This window comes from Bubalus bubalis, chromosome 2 (genome assembly GCF_019923935.1).
Source record: "Bubalus bubalis isolate 160015118507 breed Murrah chromosome 2, NDDB_SH_1, whole genome shotgun sequence".
Lineage (NCBI taxonomy): Eukaryota > Metazoa > Chordata > Mammalia > Artiodactyla > Bovidae > Bubalus > Bubalus bubalis.
In genome coordinates this window covers 52498526-52522678 of record NC_059158.1, presented here as the reverse complement: position 1 = coordinate 52522678, position 24153 = coordinate 52498526, and the positions used below count along the sequence as shown (strand labels likewise).

General features: G+C 39.0%; 2 pseudogenes; one reads left to right on the top strand and one right to left on the bottom strand.

The window, feature by feature from the left end:
* The first annotated feature begins 9128 nt into the window (after positions 1-9128).
* On the top strand, positions 9129-9949 carry LOC102389156 (annotated as a pseudogene).
* Positions 9950-21865: 11916 nt separating this feature from the next.
* Positions 21866-22838, bottom strand: LOC102389494 (annotated as a pseudogene).
* Between the last annotated feature and the right edge of the window lie 1315 nt (positions 22839-24153).

The following is a 24153-nucleotide window of genomic DNA, read 5'->3' as shown; positions in this document are numbered from 1 at the left end:
GAGACAGTTTCCTGATCAAAGTATGGATAAATAGAACTGAAAGAATAGCACAGATGTATCACTGAGCTGAGGGGGCAGACATCAGAACTCAACAAAAGATCCTAAGATCTGTACCAAGGCACAAAACATAAGAGAGGTGTGTTGGCTGGGGCTGGGAACTGACCAATAGACCTGTATTAAATTTTCCTGAGAGTTTCAGGGAGAACAATGGGATATGCATATCCCAGAGAAGGTTACAGGGGGCTTCTAAGAAAATTACTGCCATGTGGTTGCAGAAAGAATGGAGATACTAGAGATAAAGCATAGCTCAGAGTCATAGGAGTTGCCTCCCAACCAGAACAGTCAACATCTGGGTATATTTGTGAGGTGGGTGACAGTGGGCCTCTGGGCCAGACACCTGGTGTTGTCAAGTGGAGTAGAATTGAGCCTTTGTTCTCGCCCCAATACTCCAAGGACAAAGCCAGTGATAAAAGCTGAGTGTTGCTAAAGCCAAGAGACAGGTAGTTGCCCACTCCTGAGGTCAAGGAAGACTTCCCTGTCTGCACATGTGCAGGAAGGCTTCTTGGGGGTTGAAAAGGGAGGGTGCCCCACCCTGTAATAAGCGTGAACATGCACCCATAGGCTGTGCACTCCTCTTGAGGAGGATCCATGGACCAGTCAGGTTGAAGGAAGAAACAAGACAACTGGCCAAAGGTAAACAAAACCCCGGAAGGACGGTCCTATATGTGTGATTTACACACCTCCACAGTGCACTCCTCCTCACTCAGGACACCCCCCTCCCCTTCCTCTCAGGGTGTGTATCTCTGCCTAGTTTTTGATGTACTGTACTCCTCCTCATGTCTCTAATGTCTCACCCTTTCTTTCTGGGGGTGTATCTCTGCCCTGCTTCTGAGTTGGATAAACAAACTGTTTTTCTGTGTGATCTCCCATGCATTGAGCTGTATCTCTAATAGTAAAATTTGTATCTGTTTTTACAGTTTTTCTCTTCTTAAAAATTCTTACTTTCAGCTAGGGGCAAGAGTCAGAGCCACTTTAATTCTAGCCCCTGGTGGTCTTGTGGCTGGGACTCTTGGTTTTCATCCCATGCATCATAAGCTATTTAAATTACCCAGAATATGAAAAGCTCAGGAAGACTAACCCACTGTCTATAAAAATAAATAAATAAATAAATAATCAATTGAAAATAACTGCAAGATGTCTCAAGTGATGGATTTAGCAATGCCTCCCATAATCTCTTAATAGGATAGCCAAGAACTTGAAATAAAATATAGCTAAACAAAATTTGAGTTAAACACAGAGTTTCAGGGCTTCCCTGGTGGTTCAGATGGTAAAGAATCATCTTGCAGTGAGGGAGACCTGAGTTTGATCCCTGTCTGGGGAAGATTCCCTGGTGAAGGGAATCCTACCCTCTCCAGTATTCTGGTCTGGAGAATTCCGTGGACAGAGGAGCCTGGCATTCTACAGTCCATGAGGTAACAAAGAGTCAGACATGACTGCATGACTTTCACTTTCACACACAGAGAGTTTCAACAAATACATAAAACCTGTAAAAAATGCACTGAAATTCTAGAGTGAAAGGTAAAAAGAAAGGGAATGAAATATAAGTGAAAAGTAAGTAAGATGAAAAATTAATGTGATTAGATTTACAGCAATTTGGACATGGGCAAAGAAATGCCAGTGAACTTGAATTTAAATTCTGGAAAAAAATAAAACCCATAAAGAATATTTAAAAAATGATGTAAAAAAACTCACAGCCTCAAGAACAGGCATTGTCTAAAATATTAATAACTGAAGGCCAAGTGTAAAGAAATAATTATAGTGATAGAATAATTTTCAAATTTGTTGGAAATCATGAATATATGTATTATAGTGAACCCCTTTAGAATGAACAAGAATAAAATCTATCACACCATAGTGAGACTGTTACAGAATGCAAGATTGTGTCCCTGATGCACAGTGAAGCCAAACACAGCTGAAACATCCCAGTTTGGAGCACAGAAAGCTTGACTGCAGGCCCATGCAAGAACAGGTGCCTCATACTCCAAAAACATTTGGTACTTTTGCAAGTGTTTAAACAAAGCATTTTTAAAGACCAATTGAGGGAGAGGGTCCCAGTGTACACGATCAGCTCATGTACAATTATGTATTTGGTTGATTCTGAGGTAGCAGAGCAGCTGACATTATCAATCATTAGCTGCCAGTAGGTCTGGAAATCAAGCAGTTGATTTCTTCCACTTGGTAGTGGTTACTAGCACTTGAGGACTTCCCTGGTGGTAATACTCAAAATTCTCCAAGCCAGGCTTTAGCAATATGTGAACCATGAACTTCCAGATCTTCAAGCTGGTTTTAGAAAAGGCAGAGGAACCAGAGATCAAATTGCCAACATTCGCTGGATCATCAAAAAAGCAATAGAGTTTCAGAAAAGCATCTATTTCTGCTTTATTGACTATGCCAAAGCCTTTGACTGTGTGGATCACAATAAACTGGAAAATTCTGAAAGAGATGGGAATACCACACCACCTGACCTGCCTCTTGAGAAATCTATATGCAGGTCAGGAAGCAACAGTTAGAATGGGACATGGAACAACAAACTGGTTCCAAATAGGAAAAGGAGTACATCAAGGCTGCATATTGTCACCCTGCTTATTTAACTTATATGTAGAGTACATCATGAGAAACGCTGGGCTGGAAGAAGCACAAGCTGGAATCAAGATTGCCGGGAGAAATACCAATAACCTCAGATATGCAGATGACACCACCCTTATGGCAGAAAGTGAAGAGGAACTAAAAGGCCTCTTGATGAAAGTGAAAGAGGAGAGTGAAAATGTTGGCTTAAAGCTCAACATTCAGAAAACTAAGATCATGCCATCTGGTCCCATCACTTCAGGGCAAATGGATGGGGAGACATTGGAAACAGTTTCAGACTTTGTTTTTTTGGGGCTCCAAAATCACTGCAGATGGTGATTGCAGCCATGAAATTAAAAGGCACTTACTCCTTGGAAGGAAAGCTATAACCAACCTAGATAGCATATTAAAAAGCAGAGACATTACTTTGCCAACAAAGGTCTGTCTAGTCAAAGCTATGGTTTTTTCAGTGGTCATGTATGCATGTGAGAGTTGGACTGTGAAGAAAGCTGAGCATGGAAGAATTGATGCTTTTGAACTGTGGTGTTGGAGAAGACTCTTGAGAGTCCCTTGGACTGCAAGGAGATTCAACCAATCCATCCTAAAGGAGATCAGTCCTGGGTGTTCATTGGAAGGACTGATGCTGAGGCTGAAACTCTAATACTTTGGCCACCTCATGTGAAAAGTTGACTCATTGGAAAGGACCCTGATACTTAGAGGGATTGGGGGCAGGAGGAGAAGGGGACAACAGAGGATGAGATGGCTGGATGGACCATCACCATGGTTGGATCATGTCCATCACCCACTCGATGGACATGAGTTTGAGTGAACTCGGGGAGTTGGTGATGGACAGGGAGGCCTGGCGTGCTGTGATTCATGGGGTCACAAAGAGTTGGACACAACTGAGTGACTGAACTGAACTGAACTGATGGCTCAGATGGTAAAGAATCTGACTGTAAAGCAGGAGACCTGGGTTTGATCCTTGGGTCGGGAAGATTCCCTGGAGAAGCAAATGGAAACTCTCTCCAGTGGCCTTGCCTGGAAAATCCCATGGACAGAGGAGCCTGGTGGGCTACAGTCCCAAAGAGTAGGACATGACTGAGCAACTAACACTTGACTTCTTTAGCATCTGAGAAACCCAGGGAATGTGCATGAAATGCTATTATCTGGGTACTTCACAGAGGAGCTAGACAGAGGATTTCAGGGAGGTGCAATAGTAGTCCTGATCTGTTAGACAAATGACTACTTAAAGCTAAAATATTGACAGGGTAAGCTGGGATTATAATATAGACACAAGTATAATATATGGCATCAATAACACAAAGAATGCAATCTGAGGACCTGGCAGTATACTGTTACAAGATTATGATGTTTTTGAAATGTCAGGTGTGAAGTGCTTGATGTGAGACATGAAGTGGAATGTGGAAAGTTGTAAACAAAGATCAAAGTGGACAATTTTAACTGTAGGCAAACATTGATAACTTGCACATTTTAAATTGTAAGCCCTGAAGCAATCACTGAAATGATAATAAAAAGAGCAAGATATCAAACGTAAAATATAAAACAATTAATTCCAAAATTGGCAGAAGAGCAGCAAAATGAAAGAATAAATGGAAACAAATAGAAATTTATAGTCAAAAAGAAAAAAAAAGTTAAATATGGACTAAGCAGTTCAAGTGAAAGGTAAGCATTAAAATTTTCAAAAGCTATATGTTCAATATCAGCCACCTTGAACTGCATTTTGAATAAACAGACTAAAAGTGATTGAAAGTAAAGGAAATGAAATAGTGAGATAATTTTCATATAATAAATTGTTAATAAATATTTTTGAATGCACAAAAAATGGAGAGAAGAAACAAATGAGATAAGGTATAAAGAAGAAAGAAAGAAAGTGAAGTCGCTCAGTCGTGTCCGACTCTTTGAGATCTCATGGACTGTAGCCCACCAGGCTCCTCAGTCCATGGAATTTTCCAGGCAAGAGTACTGGAGTGGGTTGCCATTTCCTCCTCCAGGGGATCTTCCGGACCCAGGGATCGAACCCGGGTCTCCCGCATTGCAGGTGAATGCTTTACCATCTGAGCCACCAGGAAAACAAGGTATAAGAAAAATGTATATATATTAGATATTAAAGAGGTCATCATGCAAGTATGTTCAGCATGGGGGGTTGTGTGTGTGTGCTAAATTGCTTCAGTCACGTCGGATTCTTTGCGACCCTATGGATTATAGCTCTCCGGGTTCCTACGTCCGAGATTTCCCAGGTAAGAAAACTGGAGTGGGTTTCCATGCCCTCCTCCAGGACATCATCCCAACCCAGGGATTGAACCCTGTGTCTCATGTCTCCTGCACTGGCAGGTGGGGTCTTTAGCATTAGCGCCCCCTGGAGTGTGTTCTGAGTATAAAGCAAATCTGTCAAAATCAGAAGCAAAGACAGCTCTCAAAGAACACTTTTGAAATAGGAAAGCATTTCTAAAGCAGCAGTAAAATGGGAAAAATGAATCAGACATTTGCTTGTACCATATGTAGTTTATCTTGCTTCCCTGATTCATCCATAAACTTCCATAAACAAATACAGCTTTTGTTGGTAATAAGAATATTTTCCAGCTTCAGGAAGGAGATTTTTGTAAGAATTCCTCCCAGCGATGAGTGTTGTGTGCGTGTACACGGGGAGAGGGGGGCGGGATGGAAGATGCATCTTCTCTTTTCTGGCTGCAGGGAGCTCGTTTCAGAGCCTAGTTATGATCCTTAATTTCTCACTGTGTGCACACTGGACATTTAGGGACCTTTTCCTAGGAATAACGTGGTTTGAGTCACAGGGTTCCTGGTCAAAATTCTGTGTATAACACAGTCATAAGGTTCCTGCTGGCACATGCTGTGTAGTAAGTGTTTGCCGTAAAACCTGTGGGGATGGTAGGGGCACATGAGTTAGAGTCAGAAAATACAGTCTTTATTCTTTTACTTAGAGCAGTTCTACATTTTTGGCAGTGAAAATGGGATCCAGCCCGTAGAAGTCAATGTTAGGTACTATTTGAAATTACCTAATTTATTCAACAGAGAAGGCGATGGCACCCCACTCCAGTACTCTTGCCTGGAAAATCCCATGGATAGAGGAGCCTGATAGGCTGCAGTCCATGGGGTTGCACAGAGTTGGACAAGACTGAGCGACTTCACTTTCACTTTTCACTTTCATGCATTGGAGAAGGAAATGGCAACCCATTCCAGTGTTCTTGCCTGGAGAATCCCAGGGACAGGGGAGCCTGGTGGGCTGCCATCTATGGGGTCGCACAGAGTCGGACATGACTGAAGTGAAAGGTCCCCTTATAGAAGTGTGGTAAAATAATTACAAGGGAGTAAAACCTCCTGACTAAGGAAAAACACCAAGGCTCAAAATTCAAAGAAATAGTCTCCTAATACAGTGTAGATGAGTAGAAATTACTGGAAAATGACTCTGGTACAGGAACAATAGCAAAACTTAGTCTGTAAATATTAGATTCATGCTTGAAGTGCTTCTCTCCACAAAATACATGCATGTGGGTTGAAACTGAGAAATGTAAATTACTAAATGTTTCAATAAGAAATCAGAGTTTTTAATTTAGAAAATGTTATAAGTAATGGTTGTTCTTGGGACTTCCCTGGTAGTCCGGTGGTTAAGACCTCACCTTCAAGTGCAGGGGATGCAGGTTCGATCCCTGGTCAAACAACAACAAAAAAAAAAAAAAAAAAAAAAAAACCAAACATGAAACAGAAGCAATATTGAAACAAATTTAATAAAGAGTTTAAAAAAGATCCACATTAAAAAAAACTTCAAATAATATAGTTGCTCTTAATCTTTGTTTATAGATATCATTAATGAGCTGTATGTGTCTATTCAGGGGTTCCCAGGGTGTCTGAGAGATAATCATACTTTGAATAAAATAATCTTAGTTTCTCTTAAAGGTGCGAGAATACATAGAGCATGTTCAGATGATAACAATGCATGGTTTTCGGAAAAAGACTATTCAGAGGAATTAAAGAAAATCAAATAACACAGGTAAGAAACCAGTTGATAAAGAATTTGGACATTTTCCTGCAGGTACTGTTGGACCATTAAAGGTGTTTCTTCTAGGTCATCTTTGCCCGCTGACTGAATTTAGGAAATGGAGGAGGCATGAAGTTATATTCTGTGGAAGACCTGAAGGAAAATCTGGTCTACCGTGGAAGAATTGTTTGCAAAAACGCCAACTTAATTGCCAACAGGAGTATTTAACTAGCAATTTAGATGTATAGAGGGAAAAGAAATGTTTCCTTGAGGAAGAAGTGAGGATTTCCTCTATAAGGAAACTTGCTTTATAAAAGCAAGTTAAGTTCCTGTTTAAAAATCTTACAGATCTTAAACAATGTAACATTTAAAATACATAAAAATTCATCAATAGGAATAAAGTAACCAGAAAAATTTGAAAAAGGTAAATATAAACTATTATGTATTAATATTCTATTTTAATTCAAGATAGTTTCTAAATTTCAGGATCAAGATTTAATAAATAATATCAAACAACTATGGGCTTTCCCTTGTGGCTCAAATAGTAAAGAATCTGTCTACAATGCAGAAGACCCAGATTCAATCCCTGGGTTGGGAAGATCCCCTGGAAAAGGGAATGACTATCCATACCAGTATTCTTCCCTGGAAAATTTCACAAACAGAGTAGATAGGCTACACTCTATGGTGTGACAAAGAGCCCGACATGACTGAACGACTAATATACATGTCAAACAACTATAATCATGAGTATATATGAGTTGAGCACCTATTTATTCTTTAAGATAACCTTATTTAAGTTAGATTTCTTACTTTCTGCATTAAAAAGTTAAATAATATGTTTGAAGCATTTGAAATATATGTTTCTAATTTGTCTATTGTTAACATAATACTAATATTAATATTATTCATTTCTAGAAATAATCTATTAAGAAAACTGTAATCAAAGAATGTTATATTGCATTCAAATTAATCAAACATATTTGGCTAAACTGTCAATAAAATAAATGTTGCCATTACAACTAAAATAATTTTAATGAGAAAGAATCACCTTTTATTAGTTCCTGAGTGGGACTAGTGGTAAAGAATCTGACTGCCAGTGCAGAAGACATAAGAGACATGGGTTCAGCTCCTGGAAGATCCTTTGGATGAAGGTATGGCAACCCACTCCAGTATTCTTGCCTGGAGAATCCCATGGACAGAGGAGCCTGGCAGACTACAGGGTTGAAAAGAGTTGGACATGACTGAACATCTGAGCACTTTCCACTATAGGGGAATATATGAAGCATTTTTTGCATCCAAATTATAATTTCCTGAAAAAGAATATTTAGCTTAACCTTTTTGGTTGATTTTTATTATTGTTTATGTTGCTCAATCAAATCAGATCACAAACAGGGAAGGAATTGGACACAATATCTGACTACATTTGTGAAACTTTTATATATATTTATCTTTCTTTTCCCTGCTGCTGCTGCTGCTAAGTCGCTTCAGTCGTGTCCGACTCTGTGCGACCCCATAGACAGAAGCCCACCAGGCTCCCCCGTCCCTGGGATTCTCCAGGCAAGAACACTGGAGTGGGTTGCCATTTCCCTCTCCAATGCATGAAAGTGAGAAGTAAAAGGAAGTTGCTCAGTCGTGTCTGACTCTTAGCGACCCCATGGACTACAGCCTACCAAGCTCCTCTATCCATGGGATTTTCCAGGCAAGAGTACTGGAGTGGGGTGCCATTGCCTTCTCCATTCTTTTCCCTATGAACATTTAATTTTGACTAAATGTCCAAAATTAATAGGATTAAAAATAGTTAAATGTCAAAATGTTGTGTTTTTAAGCAATTAGATGTATTTTAATTCAGTAATTTGGAATTCTAATTGGTGGAAGCTTATGATCTTGAATATAAAAGCTTTTTCTCTTACATTCTTATAGTTTTAACTTTCTCAATTCTTAGAAAATAACCACTTCTAATAATAATTTCTACTTTTAATTCAGAAGCATTTATGAAGTAGTAAATTAGGGTAGAGCCTTATGCCATATCTTTATAGAATGAATTATTAGATATAATATTAAGGGTAAAAAGATAGAACAATGTGTTAGGTGTTTTAGACCAGATATTATAGACTAGGTTGATTGGGGGAAAAAAAATCATGAAAGTTAGACAATTAATAGTTGATGTTTTGACTGTAGGAAGTAGTTTATCTGCTTTCTTCATTCTTATGCCATAATTTAAATTAAAATGATGAGACATATAGATTTTATTAGAATGTAGATGTAACTTTATAATTCATTTGAGATTTTTTTCTGCAGATGAGTTTATAGATCCTAATTTCAAATCAAATTTCCCCAAATCACAGAACACAAGTGTGTCAGAAAGTAACTGAGAACTGATTAAGACCAAAGCCCATGTCCTAGTCCAATTGTACAAAAAGAAAATTCAGTCAAGAAACGTAAATTTGTAGAAAGAAGATCAATTGAAAATTACAGAAAAAAATCTATCATGATGGAATTTGTCCTCCTGGGTTTCACTGATATTCCTCAATTTCGATGGTTTCTTTTTGGGATATTATTAATAACCAGAGTAGATGCCACTCTTCAGATGTCCATGTATTTTCCCCTTGGCAGTTTTTCTTTCCTAGAAATCTGTTAGGTATCCGTCACTCTTCCCAGGTTGCCCGTGGACCGTTGGGCCCAGACAGAAACCATTTCTTTTTTCACTTGTGCTACACAAATGTGCTTCTTTCTTATGCTGGGAGCCACTGACTGTTGCATGGCCATCTGTGACCTTCTGCACTATCCCCTGGTCATGCACCCCCAGGTCTGCGTCGGGTTGGTGATTGCCTCCTGGATTGGTGGTGCCCCAGTCCAGATAGGCCAGACATGCCAGATTTTCTCTCTGCCTTTCTGTGACTCCAACACAGTCAATCATTTCTTTTGTGACATTCCACCATTATTAAAACTGGCTTGGGGAGACATCTTTGTTAATGAGATGGTGGTCTATATATTTGCTGTATTGTTTGTCACTTTGCTCCCTTTCTGTTGATACTTGGATTCTATATCAGAATTAGCTCCACCATCCTGAAGCCAGCAAATACAGGAAGGACCAAAGCTTTCTCCACTTACTCTTCCCACATCACTGTTGTACTTTTATTCTACGGATCAGCCACTGCCACCTACTTAAAGCCTAAATCAAATGAGCATGAAGGACTAGACAAACTGCTGTCTCTTTTCTACACCATTTTGACTCCAATGTTCAATCCTATCATATATACTCTGCAGAACAAACACATTAGAAAGGCAATGAGAAAATGTCTTCCCTAAGTGAAAGATGAGAGTGAAAAAGTTGGCTTAAAGCTCAACATTCAGAAAACAAAGATCATGGCATCTGGTCCCATCACTTCATGGGAAATAGATGGGGAAACAGTGGAAACAGTGTCAGACTTTATATTTTGGGGCTCCAAAATCACTGCAGATTGTGCTTGCAGCCATGAAATTAAAAGACGCTTACTCCTGGGAAGGAAAGTTATGACCAACCTAGACAGCATATTAAAAGCAGAGACACTACTTTGCCAACAAAGGTCCATCTAGTTAAGGCTATGGTTTTTCCTGTGGTCATGTATGGATGTGAGAGTTGGACTGTGAAGAAAGCTGAGTGCCGAAGAATTGATGCTTTTGAACTGTGATGTTGGAGAAGACTCTTGAGAGTCCCTTGGACTGCAAGGAGGTCCAACCAGTCCATGCTAAAGGAGATCAGTCCTGGGTGTTCATTGGAAGGACTGATGCTGAAGCTTAAACTCCAATACTTTGGACACCTCATGTGAATAGTTGACTCATTGGAAAAGACCCTGATGCTGGGAGGGATTGGGGGCAGGAGAGAAGGGGACGACAGAGGATGAGATGGCTGGATGGCATCACCGACTCGATGGACATGAGTTTGAGTAGACTCCAGGAGTTGGTGATGGACAGGGAGGCCTGGCGTGCTGAGATTCATGGGGTCGCAAAGAGTCAGACACGACTGAGCGACTGAACTGAACTGAATTATCGGGATTATGAGACATTTGAAATAATACAGAAATTATGCTGCATTTATGTATGTAATTTGTTCACAGACTTAACTGAAATTTACTGTTCAGCATTGTCCTAAATTTTTAAATAAGCTCATGCTGTAATTTCCTTTTAGTAGAGAGTTATGTCCTCACGTTTATGGCAATTGTGTTCATTTACTTAGCAATGTTTTATTTTTAAAGATCAGTTTTCTCCTCACTGTAAACTAGTAAATAGAGATGTCTAAATAAACAAGAAGGTGTGATATTCAGGATGTGCTATAATTGAATTTATGCCGTTTTCCCTTTATTTTCAATGCCTTTCTATACTCTATGTTTATATTCTCTATTAAATAAGTAAAACACCCTCAGATGCTACAGAATCATTACTAAGTGATTTCCTCATAGGGAAAAAAAAGCCTAAATATGTAAGGGTATAAGTATGAGAAGTACTTATAAAAACAATAATGCATAGCATCAATGTTTATTGCAGCACTATTTTTCTAAGCAAAATTTAAAAAAAGAAAATGAATGCTCATATTGAGAAAGCTTTTAATAAATATTGTGCATAAATATGATAGAAAAATATGGAGTCATTAAAAAATAACACATTACATCTATATGATATGGGCCCCCAATAAATCATTTATTCTTGTATCCATGGTTTTTTTTGTCATTCCTTCCTACACTGACCTTTTGTTTAGCTATATGATTACCTTTGGCAAGGAAACTTTAGTAAATATGAATAGCACTTTGACATTAGAATTTGTCCTTTCTAACAACGTAAATCTTTTCTTCACTGTGTTAAAAAGTTCAGTCTACACTCATGGACAATTAAGGAGCACATAGAAAGAAGCTATAGCCCATGTATAAATGATACAAAGGTGGAATCAATTTCAACAGATTTGCAATCTGCTACTTTAAGGGTTTTTGAATCAATTATACAACATTATTTATAAGTTGTTTAAACTGTATATTGTTCATTGATGTTAAAAATTTCTCTTTCTTTCTATACTGAAATGTGCATTTTAATTGTTGTTTTAGAATACTCATATATGGTAAAATTTTCTAAGTACTTTCATGTCTGAAAATTTACTTCACAAAGTTAATATCTTTGGACTAAAATAAAAGTCTCTCTGCTGGTCATTTAAATGACCTTCAGTATTACTACAAAGGAGTAAAGCACATACACTGTTAGATATTGGGAGTGAGGATAAAAATGCACGACCTATTTTTTTTTATAAGGTTTTTTTTTTAATTTTATTTTATTTTTTAACTTTACAATATTGTATTGGTTTTGCCATATATCGAAATGAATCCACCACAGGTATACATGTGTTCCCCATCCTGAAACCTGCTCCCTCCTCCCTCCCCATACCATCCCTCACAATAGTATGTGCATCTTTACTTTTTTAAGGAAAAAACAAAACAAACAAAAAAGTCTAAGAACTGTAAAACTAAACAAACAAACAAAACTAAAACCAACCAAAGAAACAAAAAAGCAGATTATGTTCTATGGGCACAATGGAATTAGATGCAAATGATGCTTTGTGAGTGGTGGGGAATTCTGAAGGGAAGGATCATGAGAAAATTTCTATGTATGATAGACATGTTCCTTATCTTGATTGCGATGGTGGTTTCACTGGTGTACACACATGCAAAATATGTCTAATTATAAGCTTTCAATATTCACTGTTTATTATACTACATGCATTAGGGTTTCTCTGGCAGCTCAGCTGGTAAAAAATCCACCTGCAGTACATAAGATGCTGGTTCAATTTCTGGGTCTGGAAGATCCACTGGAAAAGGGACAGGTTATCCACTTCAGTATTCTTGGGCTTCCCTTGTGGCTCAGCTGGTAAAGAACAGGCCTGAAGTTGGGAGACCTGAGTTCAATCCCTGAGTTGGGAAGATGCCCTGGAGAAGGGAACGGCTACCCAGTCCATTATTCTGGCTGGAGAATTCCATGGATTGTATGGTCCATAGGGTCCCAAAGAGTTGGACACAACTGAGCGACTTTCACTTTCACACATTAGCAAAATGTTAAAAACAAATTTTTAAAAGATTGGAATTGAAAGTAGAAACTTTCAGTAAAAGAAAACAAAGAGTAATTGTTACTATCAGTCTTGATCTACCAACAATGTCAAACAAATATCTAGCCTGTAGTAACATGACACTATTGGTAATTTCATATCAGAAATAAACTAAAAACAGTATGGTAAATACAAGAATAAACACCATATATTAAATTTCTATTTTATTTTCAATACATATGTGTCTTTAAAACAAGCATTTTAATATCTTAATTATATAACACTAGTTCATAAATGGAGAAGGCAATGGCACCCCACTCCAGTACTCTTGCCTGGAAAATCCCATGGGCAGAGGAGCCTGGTAGGCTGCATTCTGTGGTGTTGCTAAGAGTCAGACATGACCGAGCAGCTTCACTTTCACTTTTCACTTTCATGCATTGGAGAAGGAAATGGCAACCCACTCCAGTGTTCTTGCTTGGAGAATCCCAGGGATGGGGGAGCCTGGTGGCCTACTGTCTATGGGGTCGCACAGAGTTGGACATGACTGAAGTGACTTAGCAGCAGCAGCAGCAGCAGTTCATAAAAGGTATCATAGGTTTTACAGTAATTTGGTAGGTAATGAGCAAATGTTCAGTTTCTACTAATGCCCAGTAGCAAGTCAAGAGCTCAATATTAAAAAGACGAGCACTTTGAAGAGAATGGAAGAATCTTACTCAAAAATCGTAAAGGCTTGAGCTGTAATTCACCTTTGGGGACCTGTCAGAGGCTTCAAGCAGCATCCCTATTTGCCATGGACACCTCAAACACCATTGGATCTACTGAAAAATATGGACCAAGTGATAGAGAGGCTTAGATAATAGCTTGGACCTATTGCAGAGCCTTCTGTTGTTCTAGGCTTCATTCAAAACTAGCAGCTTTTTGGGTCACTTGGGAACTGAATCATAGGAACACACCTGATAAAAGGAATATGTTGCCTCCAAAATCTAAAAAGGCCTAGTATATCTGATCCTTCTTTTTTTGATCTAGGAGACAACAGATGCAGCAATGACTATTCATCTGAGAAGAGCTATCTGAATATACTCCACTTCACTAGAAATTTCACTGAGTCAGAAGACCCTTGAAATTTAGTCATGTTTATTTCTTACCCAGGATAAGAAAAGTAGAAAAGTACTTTAACAACAAGCCAGAGCAGTTGCTGCTTCTTGTTCCCTTGGTCCAGTCAGCATCATACAATCAGTGTTAGGACCCATGTTATATTCTTTGGAAGAGAAAGATGATGAAGGGCTCTACAAACTAAATTATGACGGAGAGATGGAGAGCTCATACACCCTTGAAGTGAGTAAGTGAAGATGTGTTGCTGGTCTTGCCAACAGAAAGCAAACTCTGTCTTGTGGGCCTCACAGACAATGTGGAGAAGAACACCAATAGTTTCATGCCAGGGTCTGGGCATGTGGTCATTTGCTTAACCAGTGAAACTACATCTGGTTCATCAGGGGCAAATGAAGTCACCACTTGATTAAGCTCATGTTAATTACTCTTTTTCTTCAATATTTGTCTTCTACATAATTCAAATGGGAGAGCTGAATGGGAATATAGGAAGAATTACCATCACTGTGTCGTTCAAGTCCTTGTAGCACCTGGGTTTCCCAGGTAGTGATGGTGGTAAAGAACCTGCCTGCCAATGCAGGAGACTTAGCATTTGCAGCTTCAATCCCTGGGTTGGGATGACATTTATTCCAAGAATCTCATGGACAGAGGAGTCTGGTGGGCTACAGTCCACAGGGTTTCAAAGAGTAGGACACAACTGAAGCGACTTAGCACACATGCATGCACTCAGACAGCATCCATCTCTGTAACACCTCCAGGAATGTAGTACTACTGTAAAATTTTCTCAGAAATGGTTAATTTTAATGGCTTCCATTTGGACTTTCTCACCATGACACCCCTCGCTTCACAGTTTATGGAACCTACGTGGGGATGCTGCCAACTGCTAAAAATATCTATTCTAATTATACATTCTGGAACTGGAAAATAACTATAGAATGAGTTCAAGAACTCCCTGCACTCACTATGAGGTGAATCTGAGCTAAAATTCTGTTGAATATTTGCCCCCATAAAGTTCTACTTTGATTGGATGACTACAGTGACAACTTGGGTCTCTTGGAATCAATGTCATTTCATAACCAGTGTTCAGTTCAGTTCAGTTGCTCAGTTGTGTCCAACATTTTGCGGCCCAATGGTCTGCAGCACGACATGCGTCCCTGTCCATCACCAACTCCGGGGGCTTACTCAAACTCAAGTCCATTGAGTCAGTGATGCCATCCAACCAACTCATCCTACATTGTCCCCTTCTCCACCCACCTTCAAACTTTCCCAGCATCAGGGTCTTTTCCATTTAGGCAGTTCTTCACATCAGTTGACCAAAGTATTGGAATTTCAGCTTCAGCATCAGCCCTTCCAATGAATATTCAGGACTGATCTCGTTTAGGATGGACTGGTTGGATCTCCTTGCAGTCAAAGGAACTCTCAAGAGTCTTCTCCAACACCACAGTTCAAAAGCATCAATTCTTCGGTGCTCAGCTTTCTTTATAGTCCAACTCTCACACTGATACATGGCTAAAGGAAAAAACCATAGCTTTGACTAGACAGACCTTTGTTGGCAAAGTAATGTCTTTGCTTTTTAGCATGCTGTCTATCTTGGTCATAGGTTTTCTTCCAAGGAGCAAGTGTCTTTTAATTTCAAGTCTGCAGTCACCATCTGCTGTGATTTTGGAGCCCCCAAAATAGATAGTCCAGTAGTTTCAGAAAATTATGATTATTTCCTTTTCCCAAGTGCATTTACCTTGATAAAATCTTTAAGTTCTTTTGGGGAGAGTGGGATAAATATTGTAAATAAAAATTCTGGCTATTTTTACATTCTTCTCTAGAGGACTCAAACTCCCCTTCATTGAAAGGTTTCTGGGGCTGTAAAGTGGCTCATTTCTGGGAAGTAATGAGGAGCCATGACTATCTATTTTAATAATTTTAGTTCAATTTTGGTCAATTTAAGTCAGAAGGTGTCCAATGTGCTACTGAAGATCAGTGGAAAAATAACTCCAGAAAGAATGAAGAGACAGAGTGAAAGCAAAAACAACACCCAGTTATGGATGTGACTGGTGATGGAAGCAAGGTCTGATGCTGGAAAAAGCAATATTGCATAGGAATCTGGAATGTTAGGTTCATGAGTCAAGGCAAATTGGAAGTTGTCAAATAGCAGATGGCAACAGTGAACTTCGACATTTTAGGAATCAGCAAACTAAAATGGACTGGAATGGGTGGATTTAACACAGATGACCATTATATCTACTACTGTGTACAAGAATCCACAGAGATTCTTAAGAGAAGGAGTGGAGTAGCCATCATAGTCAACAAAAGAGCCCGAAATGCAGTACTTGGATGCAATTTCAAAAATGACAGAATGATCTCTGTTCATTTCCAAGGCAAACCATTCAATATCACAGTAATCCAAGTCTATACCCTGACCAGTAATGCTGAAGAAGCTGAAGTTGAATGGCTCTATGAAGACCTAGAAGACTTTTTAGAACTAACACCCCCAAAAGATGTCCTTTTCATTATAGGGGACTGGAATGCAAAAGTAAGAAGTCAAGAAACACCTGGAGTAACATGTAAATTTGACCTTGGAGTACAGAATGAAGCAGGGCAAAGGCTAACAGAATTTTGGCAAGAGAACGCACTGGTCATAGCAAACAGCCTCTTTCAACAACACGGGAGAAGAATCTACACATGGACATCACCAAATGGTCAACACTGATATCAGATTGATTATATTCTTTGCAGCCAAAGATTGAGACTCTCTATACAGTCAGCAAAAACCAGACTGGGAGCTGACTGTTGCTCTGATCATGACCTCCTTATTGCCAAATTCAGATTTAAGCTGAAGAAAGTAGGGAAAACCACTATGTCATTCAGGTATGACCTAAATCAAATCCCTTATGATTATACAGTGGAAGTGAGAAATAGATTCAAGGGACTAGATCTGAAGACAGAGTGCCTGATGAACTATGGAAAGAGGTTCATGACATTGTACAGGAGACAGGAATCAAGACCATCCCCAAGGAAAAAACATGCAAAAAAGCAAAATTACTGTCTGAGGAGGTCTTACAAATATCTGTGAAAGAAGAGAAGCAAAAAGAAAAGGAGAAAAGGAAAGATATACCCATTTGAATGCAGAGTTCCAAAGAATAGCAAGGAGATATAAGAAAGCCTTCCTCGGGGATCAGTGCAAAGAAATAGAGGAAAACAATGGAATGGGAAATTCTAGAGATCTCTTCAAGAAAATTAGAGGTACCAAGCGAGTATTTCACGCAAAGATGGGCTCGATAAAGGACAGAAATGGTATGGACCTAACAGAAGCAGAATATATTAAGAAGAGCTGGCAAGAATACACAGAAGAACTATACAAAAAAGATCTTCATGACCCAGATAATCATGATGGTGTGATCACTCACCTAGAGCCAGACATCCTGGAATGTGAAGTAAAGTGGGCCTGAAAAAGCATCACTAGAAACAAAGCTAGTGGAGGTGATGGAATTACAGTTGAGTTATTTCAAATCCTGAAAGATGATGCTGTGAAAGTGTTGCACTCAAGATGCCAGCAAATTTGGAAGACTCAGCAGTGGCCACAACACTGGAAAGGTCAGTTTTCATTCCAATCCAAAGAAAGGCAATGCCAAAGAGTGTTCAAACTACTGCACAATTGCACTCATCTCACATGCTAGTAAAGTAATGCTTAAAATTCTCAAAACCAGGCTTCAACAATATGTGAACTATGAGCTTCCAGATGTTCCAGCTGGTTTTAGAAAAAAAGAGGAACCAGAAATCAAATTGCCAACATCCACTGCATCTTCGAAAAAGTAAGAGAGTTCCATGAAAGCATCTATTTCTGCTTCATTGACTATGCCAAAGGCTTTGACTGGGTGGATCACAACAAACCATTGAAAATTCTAAATGAGATAGGAATACCAGACAACCTGACCTGCTTCTTAAGAAATCTGTATGCAGTTCAGGAAGCAACAGTTAGAACTGGACATGTAACAATAGACTGGTTCTGAATAGGAAAAGGAGTACATCAAGACTGTACATAGTCACCCTGCTTATTTAACTGGAATGAAGCACAAGCTGGAATCAAGATTGCTGGGAGAAAAATCAATAACCTCAAATACGCAGATGACACCACCATTATGGCAGAAATTGAAGAAGAACTAAAGAACCTCTTGATGAAAGTTAAAGAGGAGAGTGAAAAAGTTGGCTTAAAATTCAACATTCAGAAAACTAAGATCATGGCATCTGGTCCCGTCACATCATGGCAAATGGAAGGTGATACAGTGGAAACAGTGGCAGATTTCATTTTGGGGGGCTTCAAAATCACTGCAGATGGTGATTGTAGCCATGAAATTAAAAGAGGCTTACTCTTGGAAGAAAAGTTATTACCAAGATTGACAGCATATTGAAAAGCAGAGACATGACTTTGCCAAAATAGGTCCATCTAGTTGGGGTTATGGTTTTTCCAGTAGTCATGAATGGATGTGAGAATTTGACTATAAAGAAAGCTTAGTGCAGAAGGATTGATACTTTTGAACTGTGGTGTTGGAGAAGACTCTTGAGAGTCTCTTGAACTTCAAGGAGTTCCAACCAGTCAATCCTAAAGGAAATCAACCCTGAATATTCATTGGAAGGACTGCAGCTGAAACTCCAATACTTTGGCCACCTAATGCAAAGAACTGACTCTTTTGAAAAGACCCTGATGCTGGGAAAGATGGAAGGTGGGAGGAGAAGTGTGCGACAGAGGATGAGATTGTTGGATGGCATCACCGACTCAATGGACATGAGTTTGAGTAAACTCCGGGATTTTGTGATGGACAGGGAGGCTTGGCATGCTGCAGTCCATGGGGTCTCAAAGAGTCGGACATGACTGATTGACTGGACTGAACTGAAAATCCTGATAAATACTAATGCCAAGAAGTATGGGCTTTGCAGGTGGCTCTAGTAGTAAAGAACCTGCCTGCCTGCTGGGGACATAAGAGACACTGGTTCAATTCCTGGGTTGGGAAGATCCTCTGAATGAGGGTATGGCAACTCACTCTAGTATTTTTGCTTGGAGATTTCCATGGACATAGGAGCCTGGTGTGCTACACTCCATAGGTCGCAAACAGCAGGACAGGACTGAAGTGACTTTGCAAGCATGTGTGCAGTTTCTGTATGGTGTGAAGAAATAAAATATGGGTTTAGTGTCCATGCTGTGGATGAAAAAAAAAAAAAAGTAAAAGCAAAGCAAAAAAAAAATGTACCCTCTTTAACAGCATATAGTGACATCAGGAATTCACTTCATCATCTGCACTCTCAGAATTAAAGGCTGGGTTTAGTTTCCTAGGTTTAGTTTGCTGCACATGTATAGGTGAAGCAGAGTTTCATCTGTCTCACAGCTTTAATCTCAAGTTAGTTGCCATGGACTTCATGGAAAATGGATTGGAAGATGTGAGGTATGGTTTTGCCCTGCTGCTGCTAAGTCACTTCAGTTGTGTCTGACTCTGTGTGACCCCATAGATGGCAGTCCACCAGGCTCCCCCGTCCCCGGGATTCTCTAGGCAAGAACATTGGCGTGGGTTGCCATTTCCTTCTTGAGTTGTATTTGCTCAAGCTAGTCAGATCACTTACAGTTATAATGGGAACCTATCATTTTTGAGTTATATAGAGATAGAAGATGAAAATATACGTGTAACATGAAGACTGCATGTGTATATGTCTCTGTGTGTGTATGCAAATAAATCCAACATCTGCTTATTGAGGTCTTAGGCCCTAGGAGATCAGAATGTAACTGCTTTGGAGAAGTCTTTGAGGAAGCAATTAATTGAAAATGATACCTTTAGGACAGATCTTATCTAATATAATTGTTGACCATGTAAGAAGAGATTATGGAGAAGGGAATGGCAACCCATTCCAGTATTCTTGCCTGGAGAATCACATAGGTGAAAAGCTTATTGGGCTACAGTACATGTTGTCACAAAGTATTGGACACAACTCAGAGACTAAGCAAACAAGAAGAGATTAGGGCACTGAAATTCAGAGAAAAAAGATAGCTTGAAGACAGAGGGTAAAGGCTGCCATCTACAAATGAAGAAGAGAGGCATCAGAAAAAAAAAATCAACCCTGCTGTTACAATGATTTCAAATGTCTAAACCCCGGAATAGTGAGAAAATAAATTTCTTTTAAAAAAATATTTATTGCAGTATAGTTGATTTACAATGTTAGTTTCAGCTATACAGCAAAATGAATCTATTATACTTATACATATATACATACTTTTTTTTACATTATTTTCCTATATAGGTCATTACAGAGTATTGATTAGAGTTGCCTGTGCTTAGTAATTATATATTTTATGTAGTAGGATATATATGTCAATACCAACCTCCCCTACTCCCTGGTAACCATAAGTTTGTTTTCTATATCTGTAAATCTGTTTTACAGATGGTGATGCAGCCATGAAATTAAAAGACACTTACTCCTTGGAAGGAAAGTTATGACCAACCTAGATAGCATATTCAAAAGCAGAGACATTATTTTGCCAACAAAGGTCCATCTAGTCAAGGCTATGGTTTTTCCTGTGGTCATGTATGGATGTGAGAGTTGGACTGTGAAGAAGGCTGAACGCCAAAGAATTGATGCTTTTGAACTGTGGTGTTGGAGAAGACTCTTGAGAGTCCCTTGGACTGCAAGGAGATCCAACCAGTCCATTCTGAAGGAGATCAGCCCTGGGATTTCTTTGGAAGGACTGATGCTAAAGCTGAAACTCCAGTACTTTGGCCACCTCATGTGAAGAGTTGACTCATTGGAAAAGACTCTGATGCTGGCAGAGATTGGGGGCAGGAGGAGAAAGAGACGACAGAGGATGAGATGGCTGGATGGCATCATTGATTCGATGGATGTGAGTCTGAGTGAACTCCGGGAGTTGGTGATGCACAGGGAGGCCTGGTGTGCTGCGATTCATGGGGTCGCAAAGAGTCGGACACGACTGAGCGACTGAACTGAACTGAAATCTGTTGTGCAGATAAGTTCGTTTGGGCCCTTTTTGTAGATTCACTTTTAAGCAGTATCATTTACAAATAATAAATGCAGGAGAGAGTGTGGAAAAGGGAGCGCTGCTACACTGTTGGTGGGAATGGAAGTTGGTTCAACTACTATAGAGTGCAGTATGAAGGCTCCTTAAAAAATAAAAATAGAACTACCATATGATTCAGCAATGCCATTACAAGCACATACATGGAGAAAACTATAATTTGAAATGATACATGCACTACAATGTTCATTGCAGCAATATTTATAATAGCCAGGACGTGGAAGCAACCTCAACACCCACCAACAGAGGAATGAATAAAGAAGATGTAAATGCATACAATGGTACATTACTCAGCCATAAAAAAGAATGGGATAATGCTATTTGCAGCAACATAGATAGACTTAGAGATTGTCATACTGAGTTAAGTCAGAGAAAGATATTTCTATTTTTTCAGCAACCAGTCTATGGTACTTTGTTATATCAGCTCTAACAAACTAATGCAAGCAGTATCAATGTGTGTGTGTGTGTGTGTGTGTGTGTGTGTGTGTATACATATGTATGTATTTATCTGTAGATACATATATGTATATGTATATATATAAAGTCATATGGTGGTCGTGGTTTAATCTCTAAGTCCTGTCCAACTCTTGTGACCCCATGGACTATAGCCTGCCAAGCTCCTCTGTCCATAGGATTTTCTAGGCAAGAATCCTGGAGTGTATTGCCATTTCCTTCTCCGTAGGAACTTCCTGATCCAGGAATCAAACCTGGGTCTCCTGCATTGCAGGCAGATTCTGATTGAGTTATGAGGGAAGCTGATAATAAAATATATTTTATATACTCATGTTATGTGGAGATAGATGCATATAGATGTCGCAGTTTCCTGCATGTGCAAAAACTGCATATGTGGTGGGTTGACCATAATCTTTATTTTAAATATCTAAGAATAATAAATAGACACCAGTAAACTAAACTAAAATATTTTATTTTTCAACTTTTTGACTTGAAAACACTAAACATCAGCCTTTTTTTTTCAATTTAATATTTAGTGTGAAAAATACACTTTGTTGATAAACCAATTTTCCCCCAACACTTTCTTCATCGCCTCTTTGACATCTTTGTTCCTCAAACTATAGATGATGGGATTCAGCATGGGAATTATGATGGTGTAAAACATGGACTCGATCACGTCATGATCCAAGGCATAGCTGGAACCGGGTCTCACGTACATGAAGAGGACTGTACCATGAAAAATGGACCCTCCTGGTAGGTGAGAGCCACATGTTGAAAAGACTTCTTCCTCCAGCAGAATGCCTCTTCAGAATGCCCAACAGGATGAAACCATAGGAGATCAGAACAATCAATATGGTGGATATCTCAATAGAGCCTGAAAAATAGAAAACTAGAAGCTGGTTCATGCACTTATCAGAGCAAGAAATAGCAAGGAGGGGAGGGATGTCACAGAAGACATGTCTGATTTCATTGGATGCATAGAAGGATAGGGTAAAAGTAGCCACTGTGTGTAAAGTAGCATACAAGATACCAACAACATAGCAGGAAATTATAAGTGACACATAGATTCTGGGTGACATTTTAACTAAATACAGGAAAGGGTTGTAGATGGCTACATAGTGATCATAGGCCACTGCAGCCAAAATGAAGCATTCTGTGGTCCCACAAGTAAGAAAGAGAAACATCTGTGTGGCACATCCAAGAAAAGAAATCGTTTTATTCTTTGTTAGGAAATTGATCAACATTTTGGGGGTGATAACCAAAGAATAGCAGGCACCCAAGAATGATAATGCTGTCAGAAAATAGTACATGGGGTTGTGGAGCCGGGAATCCATAATGACCAAGAACACTAACCCCAAATTTCCTATCATTGTAAAAATATAGATTGCAAGAAATAGTAAAAATAGAAAGATTTGCACCTCAAAATCATCTGTAAAGCCCATCAGTATAGTCTGATTTTTTATCTGAATCCTGTATAAATCTAAATCTAATGGTGACCCTGACATCTCAGCTTTTATTTTTAAGTTCTAACAGCAATATATAGCAAAAATAGAGCCCACCGATTGCATCCTCATGTCTGTTTCTTAGAAATCCTTTTCAGTGAGGGAACAGTCCAGTGATTAAAAGCTGAGTCCAAGTGGATGCATTACTCTGTAAAAATAAATTAATTGCTGTTGATTAAATTTTCATGTGCCAGTTTACAGGGTTTAACTTCCAGTTTATTTTCTGTTAAATTCATGACATCTCACGTTCATATTGTGCTATCTTAAAATTTACAAAGACAAATGAATATAGGAGGTTTTAATCCGAAAATTATTATAGTAAAAAGGGCACATCCAAGTGCTAATCTTAGATTTTCTACAGCATGCATGAAGCTTATAATCGGTAAAGTGGGAGAAAATCCATTTACATCAGAAGATAGCACTGAATTTAAATGTTAAAAGTGGATGTGAAAATTACTTAACTTTAACATATCCCCAGATTACTAGGAAATGGGATTATTATTATTATTGTGATATTGCTCAGTCGTGTCCACCTCTTTGCAACCCCATGGACTGCAGCCTGCCAGGCTCCTCTGTCCATGGAATTCTCCAGGCAAGAATCCTGGAGTGTTGAGCCAGTCCTCCAGGGGATCTTCCTGACCCAGTGATCAAATCTGGGTGTCCTGCATTGCAGGCAGATTCTTTATCATCTGAGTCACCTGGGAGGCCCAAGCAGATCCACTAGTACTGGAAGTGGGGTTCAAACCCACAAGGATATAAATCTATTGGATCTTATGTCCAATGTCTTAACCACTTGGCCATTCTAGTACCTGAATTTTCTATAATTACTATAAAATACTGTCTTCCCTAGGTGTAGGGAGGGGCATGTAGCTCCAGAACCCCCCTCCCCCATACAAAAATGAAAGATGCTCAAGTTCTTTACATAAGATAGATAAAAGAGATATTTACAATATAAGCAACAGACCTCTTCTCACATACTTGAACCCATCTATAGATTACTTATAAAACCCAATACAATATGAATGTTTTCTAAAAGGTTGTAAATACAATTTAAAAACTTTTTAAATTGTTGATGTGCTGCAAATTTATTTCACTTTTTCAGCTCTGGAAATTATTATTTCACAATACTTTGGATCTACAGTTGATTGAATCCAGGGAAGTAGAATCCTTGGATATAAATAGCACTGACTGCAAATATCTCCTGATGACAGATAGTAAAATTCTTTAAAAAAGGTATTGCTAAAAGAAGCACATGTCAATACTAAACACCACAATGTAGTGTTTCACTATGGCTCTATTTCCCAATGCTGTCAGACTG